Source organism: Anopheles moucheti, chromosome 3, assembly GCF_943734755.1.
Source record: "Anopheles moucheti chromosome 3, idAnoMoucSN_F20_07, whole genome shotgun sequence".
NCBI classification, from domain to species: Eukaryota; Metazoa; Arthropoda; class Insecta; order Diptera; family Culicidae; genus Anopheles; species Anopheles moucheti.
Genome location: NC_069141.1, coordinates 1,019,256 through 1,035,591, shown reverse-complemented (window position 1 = coordinate 1,035,591; position 16,336 = coordinate 1,019,256).

The window sequence follows — 16,336 nt, the reverse complement described above, 5'->3', positions numbered from 1 at the left end:
GAAAAAGCATCCTCCTGCGTTGGATGCTCTCCTGGTATTAGAGCTTGACAAACTGGTCATTTTTGGTGAGTTCTCTGTCTCGATCAACACGGAAAAAGCATCCTTCTATGTTGAATGCTCTCCTGGTATCAGAGCTTGACAAACTGGTCATTTTTGGCGAGTTCTCTGTCTCGATCAACACGGAAAAAGCATCCTCCTGCGTTGGATGCTCCCCTGGTATCAAAGCTTGACAAACTGGTCATTTTTAGTGAGTTCTCTGTCTCGGTCAACACGGAAAAAGCATCCTCCTGCGTTGGATGCTCTCCTGGTATCAGAGCTTGACAAACTGGTCATTTTTGGTGAGTTCTCTGTCTCGATCAACACGGAAAAAGCATCCTCCTGCGTTGGATGCTCTCCTGGTATCAGAGCTTGACAAACTGGTCATTTTTGGTGAGTTCTCTGTCTCGATCAACACGGATAAAGCATCCTCCTGCGTTGGATGCTCTCCTGGTATCAGAGCTTGAAAAACTGGCCATTTTTGGTGAGTTCTCTGTCTCGATCAATACGGAAAAAGCATCCTCCTGCGTTAGATGCTCTCCTGGTATCAAAGCTTGACAAATTGGTCATTTTTGGGGAGTTCTTTGTCTCGATCAACACGGTAAAAGCATCCTCCTACGTTGGATGCTCTCTTGGTATCAGAGCTTGACAAACTGGTCATTTTGGTGAGTTCTCTGTCTCGGTCAACGCGAAAAAAGCATCCTCCTGCGTTGGATGCTCTCCTGGTATCAGAGCTTGACAAACTGGTCATATTTGGTGAGTTCTCTGTCTCGATCAACACGGTAAAAGCATCCTCCTACGTTGGATGCTCTCCTGGTATCAGAGCTTGACAAACTGGTCATTTTTGGCGAGTTCTCTGTCTCGATCAACACGGAAAAAGCATCCTCCTGCGTTGGATGCTCTCCTGGTATCAGAGCTTGACAAACTGGTGTTATTTGGCGAGTTCTCTGTCTCGGTCAACACGGAAAAAGCATCCTCCTGCGTTGGATGCTTTCTTGGTATCAGAGCTTGACAAACTGGTCATTTTTGGTGAGTTCTCTGTCTCAATCAACGCGGAAAAAGCATCCTCCTGCGTTGGATGCTCTCCTGGTATCAGAGCTTGACAAACTGGTCATTTTTGGTGAGTTCTCTGTCTCGATCAACACGGAAAAAGCATCCTTCTATGTTGAATGCTCTCCTGGTATCAGAGCTTGACAAACTGGTCATTTTTGGCGAGTTCTCTGTCTCGATCAACACGGAAAAAGCATCCTCCTGCGTTGGATGCTCCCCTGGTATTAGAGCTTGACAAACTGGTCATTTTTGGTGAGTTCTCTGTCTCGATCAACACGGATAAAGCATCCTCCTGCGTTGGATGCTCTCCTGGTATCAGAGCTTGACAAACTGGCCATTTTTGGTGAGTTCTCTGTCTCGATCAATACGGATAAAGCATCCTCCTGCGTTAGATGCTCTCCTGGTATCAAAGCTTGACAAATTGGTCATTTTTGGCGAGTTCTTTGTCTCGGTCAACACGGAAAAAGCATCCTCCTGCGTTGGATGCTTTCCTGGTATCAGAGCTTGACAAACTGGTCATTTTTGGTGAGTTCTCTGTCTCGTTCAACACGGTAAAAGCATCCTCCTGCGTTGGATGATCTCCTGGTATCAGAGCTTGACAAACTGGTCATTTTTGGTGAGTTCTCTGTCTCGATCAACACGGTAAAAGCATCCTCCTACGTTGGATGCTCTCCTGGTATCAGAGCTTGACAAACTGGTCATTTTTGGCGAGTTCTCTGTCTCGATCAACACGGAAAAAGCATCCTCCTGCGTTGGATGCTTTCCTGGTATCAGAGCTTGACAAACTGGTCATTTTTGGTGAGTTCTCTGTCTCGATCGATACGGAAAAAGCATCCTCCTGCGTTGGATGCTCTCCTGGTATCAGAGCTTGACAAACTGGTCATTTTTGGTGAGTTCTCTGTCTCGGTCAACACGGAAAAAGCATCCTCCTGCGCTGGATGCTTTCCTGGTATCAGAGCTTGACAAACTGGTCATTTTTGGTGAGTTCTCTGTCTCGATCGATACGGAAAAAGCATCCTCCTACGTTGGATGCTCTCCTGGTATCAGAGCTTGACAAACTGGTCATTTTTGGCGAGTTCTCTGTCTCGATCAACACGGAAAAAGCATCCTCCTGCGTTGGATGCTTTCCTGGTATCAGAGCTTGACAAACTGGTGTTATTTGGTGAGTTCTCTGTCTCAATCAACACGGAAAAAGCATCCTCCTGCGTTGGATGCTTTCCTGGTATCAGAGCTTGACAAACTGGTCATTTTTGGTGAGTTCTCTGTCTCGATCAACACGGAAAAAGCATCCTCCTGCGTTGGATGCTCTCCTGGTATCAGAGCTTGACAAACTGGTCATTTTTGGTGAGTTCTTTGTCTCGGTCAACACGGTAAAAGCATCCTCCTGCGTTGGATGCTCTCTTGGTATCAGAGCTTGACAAACTGGTCATTTTTGGTGAGTTCTCTGTCTCGATCAACACGGAAAAAGCATCCTCCTGCGTTGGATGCTCTCTTTGTATCAGAGCTTGATAAACTGGTCATTTTTGGTGAGTTCTCTGTCTCGATCGACACGGAAAAAAGCATCCTCCTACGCTGGCTGCTCTCCTGGTATCAGAGCTTGACAAACTGGTCATTTTTGGTGAGTTCTTTGTCTCGATCAACACGGAAAAAGCATCCTCCTGCGTTGGATGCTCTCCTGGTAACAAGGCTTGACAAACTGGTCATTTTTGGTGAGTTCTCTGTCTCGATCAATACAGAAAAGCATCCTCCTGCGTTGGATGCTCTCCTGGTATCAGAGCTTGACAAACTAGTCATTTTTGGGGAGTTCTTTGTCTCGTTCAACACGGTAAAAGCATCCTCCTGCGTTGGATGCTCTACTGGTATCAGAGCTTGACAAACTGGTCATTTTTGGTGAGTTCTCTGTCTCGATCAATACGGAAAAAAGCATCCTCCTGCGTTGGATGCTCTCCTGGTATCAGAGCTTGACAAACTGGTCATTTTTGGTGAGTTCTCTGTCTCGATTGACACGGAAAAAGCATCCTCCTGCGTTGGATGCTCTCCTAGGATCAGAGCTTGACAAACTGGTCATTTTTGGTGAGTTCTCTGTCTCGATCGACACGGAAAAAGCATCCTCGTGCGTTGGATGCTCTCCTGGTATCAGAGCTTGACAAACTGGTCATTTTTGGTGAGTTCTCTGTCTCGATCAACACGGTAAAAGCATCCTCCTGCGCTGGCTGCTCTCCTGGTATCAAAGCTTGACAAACTGGTCATTTTTGGTGAGTTCTCTGTCTCAATCAACGCGGAAAAAGCATCCTCCTGCGTTGGATGCTCTCCTGGTATCAGAGCTTGACAAACTGGTCATTTTTGGTGAGTTCTCTGTCTCGATTGACACGGAAAAAGCATCCTCCTACGTTGGATGCTCTCCTGGTATCAGAGCTTGACAAACTGGTCATTTTTGGTGAGTTCTCTGTCTCGATCAACACGGAAAAAGCATCCTCCTGCGTTGGATGCTCTCCTGGTATCAGAGCTTGACAAACTGGTCATTTTTGGTGAGTTCTCTGTCTCGATCGACACGGTAAAAGCATCCTCCTGCGTTGGATGCTCTCTTGGTATCAGAGCTTGACAAACTGGTCATTTTTGGTGAGTTCTCTGTCTCGATCGACACGGAAAAAAGCATCCTCCTGCGTTTGATATTCTCCTGGTATCAGAGCTTGACAAACTGGTCATTTTTGGTGAATTCTCTGTCTCGATCAACACGGAAAAAGCATCCTCCTGCGTTGGAAGCTTTCCTGGTATCAGAGCTTGACAAACTGGTCATTTTTGGTGAGTTCTCTGTCTCGATTGACACGGAAAAAGCATCCTCCTGCGTTGGATGCTCTCCTGGTATCTGAGCTTGACAAACTGGTCATTTTTGGTGAGTTCTCTGTCTCAATCGACACGGAAAAAAGCATCCTCCTGCGCTGGCTGCTCTCCTGGTATCAGAGCTTGACAAACTGGTCATTTTTGGTGAGTTCTCTGTCTCGATCGACACGGAAAAAGCATCCTCCTGCGTTGGATGCTCACCTTGTATCAGAGCTTGACAAATTGTTCATTTTTGGTGAGTTCTCTGTCTCGATTGACACGGAAAAAAGCATCCTCCTGCGTTGGATGCTCTCCTGGTATCAGAGCTTGACAAACTGGTCATTTTTGGTGAGTTCTCTGTCTCGATCAATACGGTAAAAGCATCCTCCTGCGTTGGATGCTTTCCTGGTATCAGAGCTTGACAAACTGGTCATTTTTGGTGAGTTCTCTGTCTCGATCAATACGGTAAAAGCATCCTCCTGCGTTGGATGCTTTCCTGGTATCAAAGCTTGACAAACTGGTCATTTTTGGCGAGTTCTCTGTCTCGGTCAACACGGAAAAAGCATCCTCCTGCGTTGGATGCTCTCTTGGTATCAGAGCTTGACAAACTGGTCATTTTTGGTGAGTTCTCTGTCTCGATCAACACGGTAAAAGCATCCTCCTACGTTGGATGCTCTCCTGGTATCAGAGCTTGACAAACTGGTCATTTTTGGTGAGTTCTCTGTCTCGATTGACACGGAAAAAGCATCCTCCTGCGTTGGATGCTCTCCTGGTATCAGAGCTTGACAAACTGGTCATTTTTGGTGAGTTCTCTGTCTCGATCGACACGGAAAAGCATCCTCCTGCGCTGGCTGCTCTCCTGGTATCAGAGCTTGACAAACTGGTCATTTTTGGTGAGTTCTCTGTCTCGATCAATATGGAAAAGCATCCTCCTGCGTTGGATGCTCTCCTGGTATCAGAGCTTGACAAACTGGTCATTTTTGGTGAGTTCTCTGTCTCGATCAATACGGAAAAGCATCCTCCTGCGTTGGATGCTCTCCTGGTATCAGAGCTTGACAAACTGGTCATTTTTGGTGAGTTCTCTGTCTCGATCAACACGGAAAAAGCATCCTCCTGCGTTGGATGCTCTCCTGGTATCAGAGCTTGACAAACTGGTCATTTTTGGTGCGTCCTCTGTCTCGATCAATACGGAAAAGCATCCTCCTGCGTTGGATGCTCTCCTGGTATCAGAGCTTGACAAATTGGTCATTTTTGGTGAGTTCTCTGTCTCAATCGACACTGAAAAAAGCATCCTCCTGCGTTGGATGCTCTCCTGGTATCAGAGCTTGACAAACTGGTCATTTTTGGTGAGTTCTCTGTCTCGATCAATATGGAAAAAGCATCCTCCTGCGTTGGATGCTTGCCTGGTATCAGAGCTTGACAAACTGGTCATTTTTGGTGAGTTCTCTGTCTCGATTGACACGGAAAAAGCATCCTCCTGCGTTGGATGCTCTCCTGGTATCAGAGCTTGACAAACTGGTCATTTCTGGTGAGTTCTCTGTCTCGATCAACACGGTAAAAGCATCCTCCTGCGTTGGATGCTCTCCTGGTATCAGAGCTTGACAAACTGGTCATTTTTGGTGAGTTCTCTGTCTCGATCGATACGGAAAAAGCATCCTCCTGCGTTGGATGCTCTCCTGGTATCAGAGCTTGACAAACTGGTCATTTCTGGTGAGTTCTCTGTCTCGATCAACACGGTAAAAGCATCCTCCTGCGTTGGATGCTTTCCTGGTATCAGAGCTTGACAAACTGGTGTTATTTGGTGAGTTCTCTGTCTCAATCAACACGGAAAAAGCATCCTCCTGCGTTGGATGCTTTCCTGGTATCAGAGCTTGACAAACTGGTCATTTTTGGTGAGTTCTCTGTCTCGATCAACACGGAAAAAGCATCCTCCTGCGTTGGATGCTCTCCTGGTATCAGAGCTTGACAAACTGGTCATTTTTGGTGAGTTCTTTGTCTCGGTCAACACGGTAAAAGCATCCTCCTGCGTTGGATGCTCTCTTGGTATCAGAGCTTGACAAACTGGTCATTTTTGGTGAGTTCTCTGTCTCGATCAACACGGAAAAAGCATCCTCCTGCGTTGGATGCTCTCTTTGTATCAGAGCTTGATAAACTGGTCATTTTTGGTGAGTTCTCTGTCTCGATCGACACGGAAAAAAGCATCCTCCTACGCTGGCTGCTCTCCTGGTATCAGAGCTTGACAAACTGGTCATTTTTGGTGAGTTCTTTGTCTCGATCAACACGGAAAAAGCATCCTCCTGCGTTGGATGCTCTCCTGGTAACAAGGCTTGACAAACTGGTCATTTTTGGTGAGTTCTCTGTCTCGATCAATACAGAAAAGCATCCTCCTGCGTTGGATGCTCTCCTGGTATCAGAGCTTGACAAACTAGTCATTTTTGGGGAGTTCTTTGTCTCGTTCAACACGGTAAAAGCATCCTCCTGCGTTGGATGCTCTACTGGTATCAGAGCTTGACAAACTGGTCATTTTTGGTGAGTTCTCTGTCTCGATCAATACGGAAAAAAGCATCCTCCTGCGTTGGATGCTCTCCTGGTATCAGAGCTTGACAAACTGGTCATTTTTGGTGAGTTCTCTGTCTCGATTGACACGGAAAAAGCATCCTCCTGCGTTGGATGCTCTCCTAGGATCAGAGCTTGACAAACTGGTCATTTTTGGTGAGTTCTCTGTCTCGATCGACACGGAAAAAGCATCCTCGTGCGTTGGATGCTCTCCTGGTATCAGAGCTTGACAAACTGGTCATTTTTGGTGAGTTCTCTGTCTCGATCAACACGGTAAAAGCATCCTCCTGCGCTGGCTGCTCTCCTGGTATCAAAGCTTGACAAACTGGTCATTTTTGGTGAGTTCTCTGTCTCAATCAACGCGGAAAAAGCATCCTCCTGCGTTGGATGCTCTCCTGGTATCAGAGCTTGACAAACTGGTCATTTTTGGTGAGTTCTCTGTCTCGATTGACACGGAAAAAGCATCCTCCTACGTTGGATGCTCTCCTGGTATCAGAGCTTGACAAACTGGTCATTTTTGGTGAGTTCTCTGTCTCGATCAACACGGAAAAAGCATCCTCCTGCGTTGGATGCTCTCCTGGTATCAGAGCTTGACAAACTGGTCATTTTTGGTGAGTTCTCTGTCTCGATCGACACGGTAAAAGCATCCTCCTGCGTTGGATGCTCTCTTGGTATCAGAGCTTGACAAACTGGTCATTTTTGGTGAGTTCTCTGTCTCGATCGACACGGAAAAAAGCATCCTCCTGCGTTTGATATTCTCCTGGTATCAGAGCTTGACAAACTGGTCATTTTTGGTGAATTCTCTGTCTCGATCAACACGGAAAAAGCATCCTCCTGCGTTGGAAGCTTTCCTGGTATCAGAGCTTGACAAACTGGTCATTTTTGGTGAGTTCTCTGTCTCGATTGACACGGAAAAAGCATCCTCCTGCGTTGGATGCTCTCCTGGTATCTGAGCTTGACAAACTGGTCATTTTTGGTGAGTTCTCTGTCTCAATCGACACGGAAAAAAGCATCCTCCTGCGCTGGCTGCTCTCCTGGTATCAGAGCTTGACAAACTGGTCATTTTTGGTGAGTTCTCTGTCTCGATCGACACGGAAAAAGCATCCTCCTGCGTTGGATGCTCACCTTGTATCAGAGCTTGACAAATTGTTCATTTTTGGTGAGTTCTCTGTCTCGATTGACACGGAAAAAAGCATCCTCCTGCGTTGGATGCTCTCCTGGTATCAGAGCTTGACAAACTGGTCATTTTTGGTGAGTTCTCTGTCTCGATCAATACGGTAAAAGCATCCTCCTGCGTTGGATGCTTTCCTGGTATCAGAGCTTGACAAACTGGTCATTTTTGGTGAGTTCTCTGTCTCGATCAATACGGTAAAAGCATCCTCCTGCGTTGGATGCTTTCCTGGTATCAAAGCTTGACAAACTGGTCATTTTTGGCGAGTTCTCTGTCTCGGTCAACACGGAAAAAGCATCCTCCTGCGTTGGATGCTCTCTTGGTATCAGAGCTTGACAAACTGGTCATTTTTGGTGAGTTCTCTGTCTCGATCAACACGGTAAAAGCATCCTCCTACGTTGGATGCTCTCCTGGTATCAGAGCTTGACAAACTGGTCATTTTTGGTGAGTTCTCTGTCTCGATTGACACGGAAAAAGCATCCTCCTGCGTTGGATGCTCTCCTGGTATCAGAGCTTGACAAACTGGTCATTTTTGGTGAGTTCTCTGTCTCGATCGACACGGAAAAGCATCCTCCTGCGCTGGCTGCTCTCCTGGTATCAGAGCTTGACAAACTGGTCATTTTTGGTGAGTTCTCTGTCTCGATCAATATGGAAAAGCATCCTCCTGCGTTGGATGCTCTCCTGGTATCAGAGCTTGACAAACTGGTCATTTTTGGTGAGTTCTCTGTCTCGATCAATACGGAAAAGCATCCTCCTGCGTTGGATGCTCTCCTGGTATCAGAGCTTGACAAACTGGTCATTTTTGGTGAGTTCTCTGTCTCGATCAACACGGAAAAAGCATCCTCCTGCGTTGGATGCTCTCCTGGTATCAGAGCTTGACAAACTGGTCATTTTTGGTGCGTCCTCTGTCTCGATCAATACGGAAAAGCATCCTCCTGCGTTGGATGCTCTCCTGGTATCAGAGCTTGACAAATTGGTCATTTTTGGTGAGTTCTCTGTCTCAATCGACACTGAAAAAAGCATCCTCCTGCGTTGGATGCTCTCCTGGTATCAGAGCTTGACAAACTGGTCATTTTTGGTGAGTTCTCTGTCTCGATCAATATGGAAAAAGCATCCTCCTGCGTTGGATGCTTGCCTGGTATCAGAGCTTGACAAACTGGTCATTTTTGGTGAGTTCTCTGTCTCGATTGACACGGAAAAAGCATCCTCCTGCGTTGGATGCTCTCCTGGTATCAGAGCTTGACAAACTGGTCATTTCTGGTGAGTTCTCTGTCTCGATCAACACGGTAAAAGCATCCTCCTGCGTTGGATGCTCTCCTGGTATCAGAGCTTGACAAACTGGTCATTTTTGGTGAGTTCTCTGTCTCGATCAACACGGAAAACAGCATCCTCATACGTTGGATGCTCTCCTGGTATCAGAGCTTGACAAACTGGTCATTTTTAGTGAGTTCTCTGTCTCGATCGACACGGTAAAAGCATCCTCCTGCGTTGGATGCTCTCCTGGTATCAGAGCTTGACAAACTGGTCATTTTTGGTGAGTTCTCTGTCTCGATCAACACGGTAAAAGCATCCTCCTACGTTGTATGCTCTCCTGGTATCAGAGCTTGACAAACTGGTCATTTTTGGTGAGTTCTCTGTCTCGATCAACACGGAAAAAGCATCCTCCTGCGTTGGATGCTCTCCTGGTGTTAGAGCTTGACAAACTGGTCATTTTTGGCGAGTTCTCTGTCTCGATCAACACGGAAAAAGCATCCTCCTGCGTTGGATGCTCTCTTGGTATCAGAGCTTGACAAACTGGTCATTTTTGGTGAGTTCTTTGTCTCGGTCAACACGGTAAAAGCATCCTCCTGCGTTGGATGCTCTCTTGGTATCAGAGCTTGACAAACTGGTCATTTTTGGTGAGTTCTCTGTCTCGATCAACGCGGAAAAAGCATCCTCCTGCGTTGGATGCTCTCCTTGTATCAGAGTTTGACAAACTGGTCATTTTTGGTGAGTTCTCTGTCTCGATCGACACGGAAAAAAGCATCCTCCTGCGCTGGCTGCTCTCCTGGTATCAGAGCTTGACAAACTGGTCATTTTTGGTGAGTTCTCTGTCTCGATTGACACGGAAAAAGCATCCTCCTGCGTTGGATGCTCTCCTGGTAACAAGGCTTGACAAACTGGTCAGTTTTGGTGAGTTCTCTGTCTCGATCAACACGGTAAAAGCATCCTCCTGCGTTGGATGCTCTCCTGGTATCAGAGCTTGACAAACTAGTCATTTTTGGGGAGTTCTTTGTCTCGTTCAACACGGTAAAAGCATTCTCCTACGTTGGATGCTCTACTGGTATCAGAGCTTGACAAACTGGTCATTTTTGGTGAGTTCTCTGTCTCGATCAACACGAAAAACGCATCCTCCTACGTTGGATGCTCTCCTGGTATCAGAGCTTGACAAACTGGTCATTTTTGGTGAGTTCTCTGTCTCGATCAACACGGAAAAAGCATCCTCCTGCGTTGGATGCTCTCCTGGGATCAGAGCTTGACAAACTGGTCATTTTTGGTGAGTTCTCTGTCTCGATCGACACGGTAAAAGCATCCTCCTGCGTTGGATGCTCTCTTGGTATCAGAGCTTGACAAACTGGTCATTTTTGGTGAGTTCTCTGTCTCGATCGACACGGAAAAAAGCATCCTCCTGCGTTGGATATTCTCCTGGTATCAGAGCTTGACAAACTGGTCATTTTTGGTGAGTTCTCTGTCTCGATCAACACGGAAAAAGCATCCTCCTGCGTTGGAAGCTTTCCTGGTATCAGAGCTTGACAAACTGGTCATTTTTGGTGAGTTCTCTGTCTCGATTGACACGGAAAAAGCATCCTCCTGCGTTGGATGCTCTCCTGGTATCTGAGCTTGACAAACTGGTCATTTTTGGTGAGTTCTCTGTCTCGATCAATACGGAAAAAAGCATCCTCCTGCGTTGGATGCTCTCCTGGTATCAGAGCTTGACAAACTGGTAATTTTTGGTGAGTTCTCTGTCTCAGTCAACACGGAAAAAGCATCCTCCTGCGTTAGATGCTCACCTTGTATCAGAGCTTGACAAACTGGTCATTTTTGGTGAGTTCTTTGTCTCGATCAATACGGAAAAAAGCATCCTCCTGCGTTGGATGCTCTCCTGGGATCAGAGCTTGACAAACTGGTCATTTTTGGTGAGTTCTCTGTCTCGGTCAACACGGAAAAGCATCCTCGTGCGTTGGATGCTCTCCTGGTATCAGAGCTTGACAAACTGGTCATTTTTGGTGAGTTCTCTGTCTCGATCAATACGGAAAAAAGCATCCTCCTGCGTTGGATGCTCTCCTGGTATCTGAGCTTGACAAACTGGTCATTTTTGGCGAGTTCTCTGTCTCGGTCAACACGGAAAAGCATCCTCGTGCGTTGGATGCTCTCCTGGTATCAGAGCTTGACAAACTGGTCATTTTTGGTGAGTTCTCTGTCTCGATCAATACGGAAAAAAGCATCCTCCTGCGTTGGATGCTCTCCTGGGATCAGAGCTTGACAAACTGGTCATTTTTGGTGAATTCTCTGTCTCGATCAACACGGAAAAAGCATCCTCCTGCGTTGGAAGCTTTCCTGGTATCAGAGCTTGACAAACTGGTCATTTTTGGTGAGTTCTCTGTCTCGATTGACACGGAAAAAAGCATCCTCCTGCGTTGGATGCTCTCCTGGTATCTGAGCTTGACAAACTGGTCATTTTTGGTGAGTTCTCTGTCACGATCGACACGGAAAAGCATCCTCCTGCGCTGGCTGCTCTCCTGGTATCAGAGCTTGACAAACTGGTCATTTTTGGTGAGTTCTCTGTCTCGATCAACACGGAAAAAGCATCCTCCTGCGTTGGAAGCTTTCCTGGTATCAGAGCTTGACAAACTGGTCATTTTTGGTGAGTTCTCTGTCTCGATTGACACGGAAAAAGCATCCTCCTGCGTTGGATGCTCTCCTGGTATCTGAGCTTGACAAACTGGTCATTTTTGGTGAGTTCTCTGTCTCGATCAATACGGAAAAAAGCATCCTCCTGCGTTGGATGCTCTCCTGGTATCTGAGCTTGACAAACTGGTCATTTTTGGTGAGTTCTCTGTCTCGATCAATACGGAAAAAAGCATCCTCCTGCGTTGGATGCTCTCCTTGTATCAGAGTTTGACAAACTGGTCATTTTTGGTGAGTTCTCTGTCTCGATCGACACGGAAAAAAGCATCCTCCTACGCTGGCTGCTCTCCTGGTATCAGAGCTTGACAAACTGGTCATTTTTGGTGAGTTCTCTGTCTCGATTGACACGGAAAAAGCATCCTCCTGCGTTGGATGCTCTCCTGGTAACAAGGCTTGACAAACTGGTCAGTTTTGGTGAGTTCTCTGTCTCGATCAACACGGTAAAAGCATCCTCCTGCGTTGGATGCTCTCCTGGTATCAGAGCTTGACAAACTGGTCATTTTTGGTGAGTTCTCTGTCTCGATCAATACGGAAAAAAGAATCCTCCTGCGTTGGATGCTCTCTTGGTATCAGAGCTTGACAAACTGGCCATTTTTGGTGAGTTCTCTGTCTCGATCAACGCGGAAAAAGCATCCTCCTGCGTTGGATGCTCTCCTTGTATCAGAGTTTGACAAACTGGTCATTTTTGGTGAGTTCTCTGTCTCGATCGACACGGAAAAAAGCATCCTCCTACGCTGGCTGCTCTCCTGGTATCAGAGCTTGACAAACTGGTCATTTTTGGTGAGTTCTCTGTCTCGATTGACACGGAAAAAGCATCCTCCTGCGTTGGATGCTCTCCTGGTAACAAGGCTTGACAAACTGGTCAGTTTTGGTGAGTTCTCTGTCTCGATCAACACGGTAAAAGCATCCTCCTGCGTTGGATGCTCTCCTGGTATCAGAGCTTGACAAACTAGTCATTTTTGGGGAGTTCTTTGTCTCGTTCAACACGGTAAAAGCATTCTCCTGCGTTGGATGCTCTACTGGTATCAGAGCTTGACAAACTGGTCATTTTTGGTGAGTTCTCTGTCTCGATCAACACGAAAAACGCATCCTCCTGCGTTGGATGCTCTCCTGGTATCAGAGCTTGACAAACTGGTCATTTTTGGTGAGTTCTCTGTCTCGATCAACACGGAAAAGCATCCTCCTGCGTTGGATGCTCTCCTGGGATCAGAGCTTGACAAACTGGTCATTTTTGGTGAGTTCTCTGTCTCGGTCAACACGGAAAAGCATCCTCCTGCGTTGGATGCTCTCCTGGTATCAGAGCTTGACAAACTGGTCATTTTTGGTGAGTTCTCTGTCTCGATCAATACGGAAAAGCATCCTCCTGCGTTGGATGCTCTCCTGGTATCAGAGCTTGACAAACTGGTCATTTTTGGTGAGTTCTCTATCTCGATCAACACGGTAAAAGCATCCTCCTGCGTTGGATGCTCTCCTGGTATCAGAGCTTGACAAACTGGTCATTTTTGGTGAGTTCTCTGTCTCGATCGACACGGTAAAAGCATCCTCCTGCGTTGGATGCTCTCCTGGTATCAGAGCTTGACAAACTGGTCATTTTTGGTGAGTTCTCTGTCTCGATCGACACGGAAAAAAGCATCCTCCTGCGTTGGATATTCTCCTGGTATCAGAGCTTGACAAACTGGTCATTTTTGGTGAATTCTCTGTCTCGATCAACACGGAAAAAGCATCCTCCTGCGTTGGAAGCTTTCCTGGTATCAGAGCTTGACAAACTGGTCATTTTTGGTGAGTTCTCTGTCTCGATTGACACGGAAAAAGCATCCTCCTGCGTTGGATGCTCTCCTGGTATCTGAGCTTGACAAACTGGTCATTTTTGGTGAGTTCTCTGTCTCGATCAATACGGAAAAAAGCATCCTCCTGCGTTGGATGCTCTCCTGGTATCAGAGCTTGACAAACTGGTAATTTTTGGTGAGTTCTCTGTCTCGGTCAACACGGAAAAAGCATCCTCCTGCGTTAGATGCTCACCTTGTATCAGAGCTTGACAAATTGTTCATTTTTGGTGAGTTCTCTGTCTCGATTGACACGGAAAAAAGCATCCTCCTGCGTTGGAAGCTCTCCTGGTATCTGAGCTTGACAAACTGGTCATTTTTGGTGAGTTCTCTGTCTCGATCAATACGGAAAAAAGCATCCTCCTGCGTTGGATGCTCTCCTGGGATCAGAGCTTGACAAACTGGTAATTTTTGGTGAGTTCTCTGTCTCGGTCAACATGGAAAAGCATCCTCGTGCGTTGGATGCTCTCCTGGTATCAGAGCTTGACAAACTGGTCATTTTTGGTGAGTTCTCTGTCTCGATCAATACGGAAAAAAGCATCCTCCTGCGTTGGATGCTCTCCTGGGATCCGAGCTTGACAAACTGGTAATTTTTGGTGAGTTCTCTGTCTCGGTCAACACGGAAAAAGCATCCTCCTGCGTTGGAAGCTTTCCTGGTATCAGAGCTTGACAAACTGGTCATTTTTGGTGAGTTCTCTGTCTCGATTGACACGGAAAAAGCATCCTCCTGCGTTGGAAGCTCTCCTGGTATCTGAGCTTGACAAACTGGTCATTTTTGGTGAGTTCTCTGTCTCGATCAATACGGAAAAAAGCATCCTCCTGCGTTGGATGCTCTCCTGGGATCAGAGCTTGACAAACTGGTCATTTTTGGTGAGTTCTCTGTCTCGGTCAACACGGAAAAGCATCCTCGTGCGTTGGATGCTCTCCTGGTATCAGAGCTTGACAAACTGGTCATTTTTGGTGAGTTCTCTGTCTCGATCAATACGGAAAAAAGCATCCTCCTGCGTTGGATGCTCTCCTGGGATCAGAGCTTGACAAACTGGTCATTTTTGGTGAATTCTCTGTCTCGATCAACACGGAAAAAGCATCCTCCTGCGTTGGAAGCTTTCCTGGTATCAGAGCTTGACAAACTGGTCATTTTTGGTGAGTTCTCTGTCTCGATTGACACGGAAAAAGCATCCTCCTGCGTTGGATGCTCTCCTGGTATCTGAGCTTGACAAACTGGTCATTTTTGGTGAGTTCTCTGTCTCGATCAATACGGAAAAAAGCATCCTCCTGCGTTGGATGCTCTCCTGGTATCAGAGCTTGACAAACTGGTCATTTTTGGTGAGTTCTCTGTCTCGGTCAACACGGAAAAAGCATCCTCCTGCGTTGGAAGCTTTCCTGGTATCAGAGCTTGACAAACTGGTCATTTTTGGTGAGTTCTCTGTCTCGATTGACACGGAAAAAGCATCCTCCTGCGTTGGGTGCTCTCCTGGTATCTGAGCTTGACAAACTGGTCATTTTTGGTGAGTTCTCTGTCTCGATCAATACGGAAAAAAGCATCCTCCTGCGTTGGATGCTCTCCTGGTATCAGAGCTTGACAAACTGGTCATTTTTGGTGAGTTCTCTGTCTCGGTCAACACGGAAAAAGCATCCTCCTGCGTTGGATGCTCTCCTGGTATCAGAGCTTGACAAACTGGTCATTTTTGGTGAGTTCTCTGTCTCGATCAACACGGAAAAAGCATCCTCCTGCGTTGGATGCTCTCCTGGGATCAGAGCTTGACAAACTGGTCATTTTTGGTGAGTTCTCTGTCTCGGTCAACACGGAAAAGCATCCTCGTGCGTTGGATGCTCTCCTGGTATCAGAGCTTGACAAACTGGTCATTTTTGGTGAGTTCTCTGTCTCGATCAACACGGTAAAAGCATCCTCCTGCGTTGGATGCTCTCCTGGTATCAGAGCTTGACAAACTGGTCATTTTTGGTGAGTTCTCTGTCTCGATCGACACGGAAAAAAGCATCCTCCTGCGTTGGATGCTCTCTTGGTATCAGAGCTTGACAAACTGGTCATTTTTGGTGAGTTCTCTGTCTCGATCGACACGGAAAAAAGCATCCTCCTGCGTTGGATATTCTCCTGGTATCCGAGCTTGACAAACTGGTCATTTTTGGTGAGTTCTCTGTCTCGATCAACACGGAAAAAGCATCCTCCTACGTTGGATGCTCTCCTGGTATCAGAGCTTGACAAACTGGTCATTTTTGGTGAGTTCTCTGTCTCGATTGACACGGAAAAAGCATCCTCCTGCGTTGGATGCTCTCCTGGTATCAGAGCTTGACAAACTGGTCATTTTTGGTGAGTTCTCTGTCTCGATCGACACGGAAAAGCATCCTCCTGCGCTGGCTGCTCTCCTGGTATCAGAGCTTGACAAACTGGTCATTTTTGGTGAGTTCTCTGTCTCGATCGACACGGAAAAAAGCATCCTCCTGCGTTGGATGCTCTCCTGGTATCAGAGCTTGACAAACTGGTCATTTTTGGTGAGTTCTCTGTCACGATCGACACGGAAAAGCATCCTCCTGCGCTGGCTGCTCTCCTGGTATCAGAGCTTGACAAACTGGTCATTTTTGGTGAGTTCTCTGTCTCGATCAATACGGAAAAAAGCATCCTCCTGCGTTGGATGCTCTCCTGGTATCAGAGCTTGACAAACTGGTCATTTTTGGTGAGTTCTCTGTCTCGATCAATACGGAAAAAACATCCTCCTGCGTTGGATGCTCACCTTGTATCAGAGCTTGACAAACTGGTCATTTTTGGTGAGTTCTCTGTCTCGATTGACACGGAAAAAAGCATCCTCCTGCGTTGGATGCTCTCTTGGTATCAGAGCTTGACAAACTGGTCATTTTTGGCGAGTTCTCTGTCTCGATCAATACGGTAAAAGCATCCTCCTGCGTTGGATGCTCT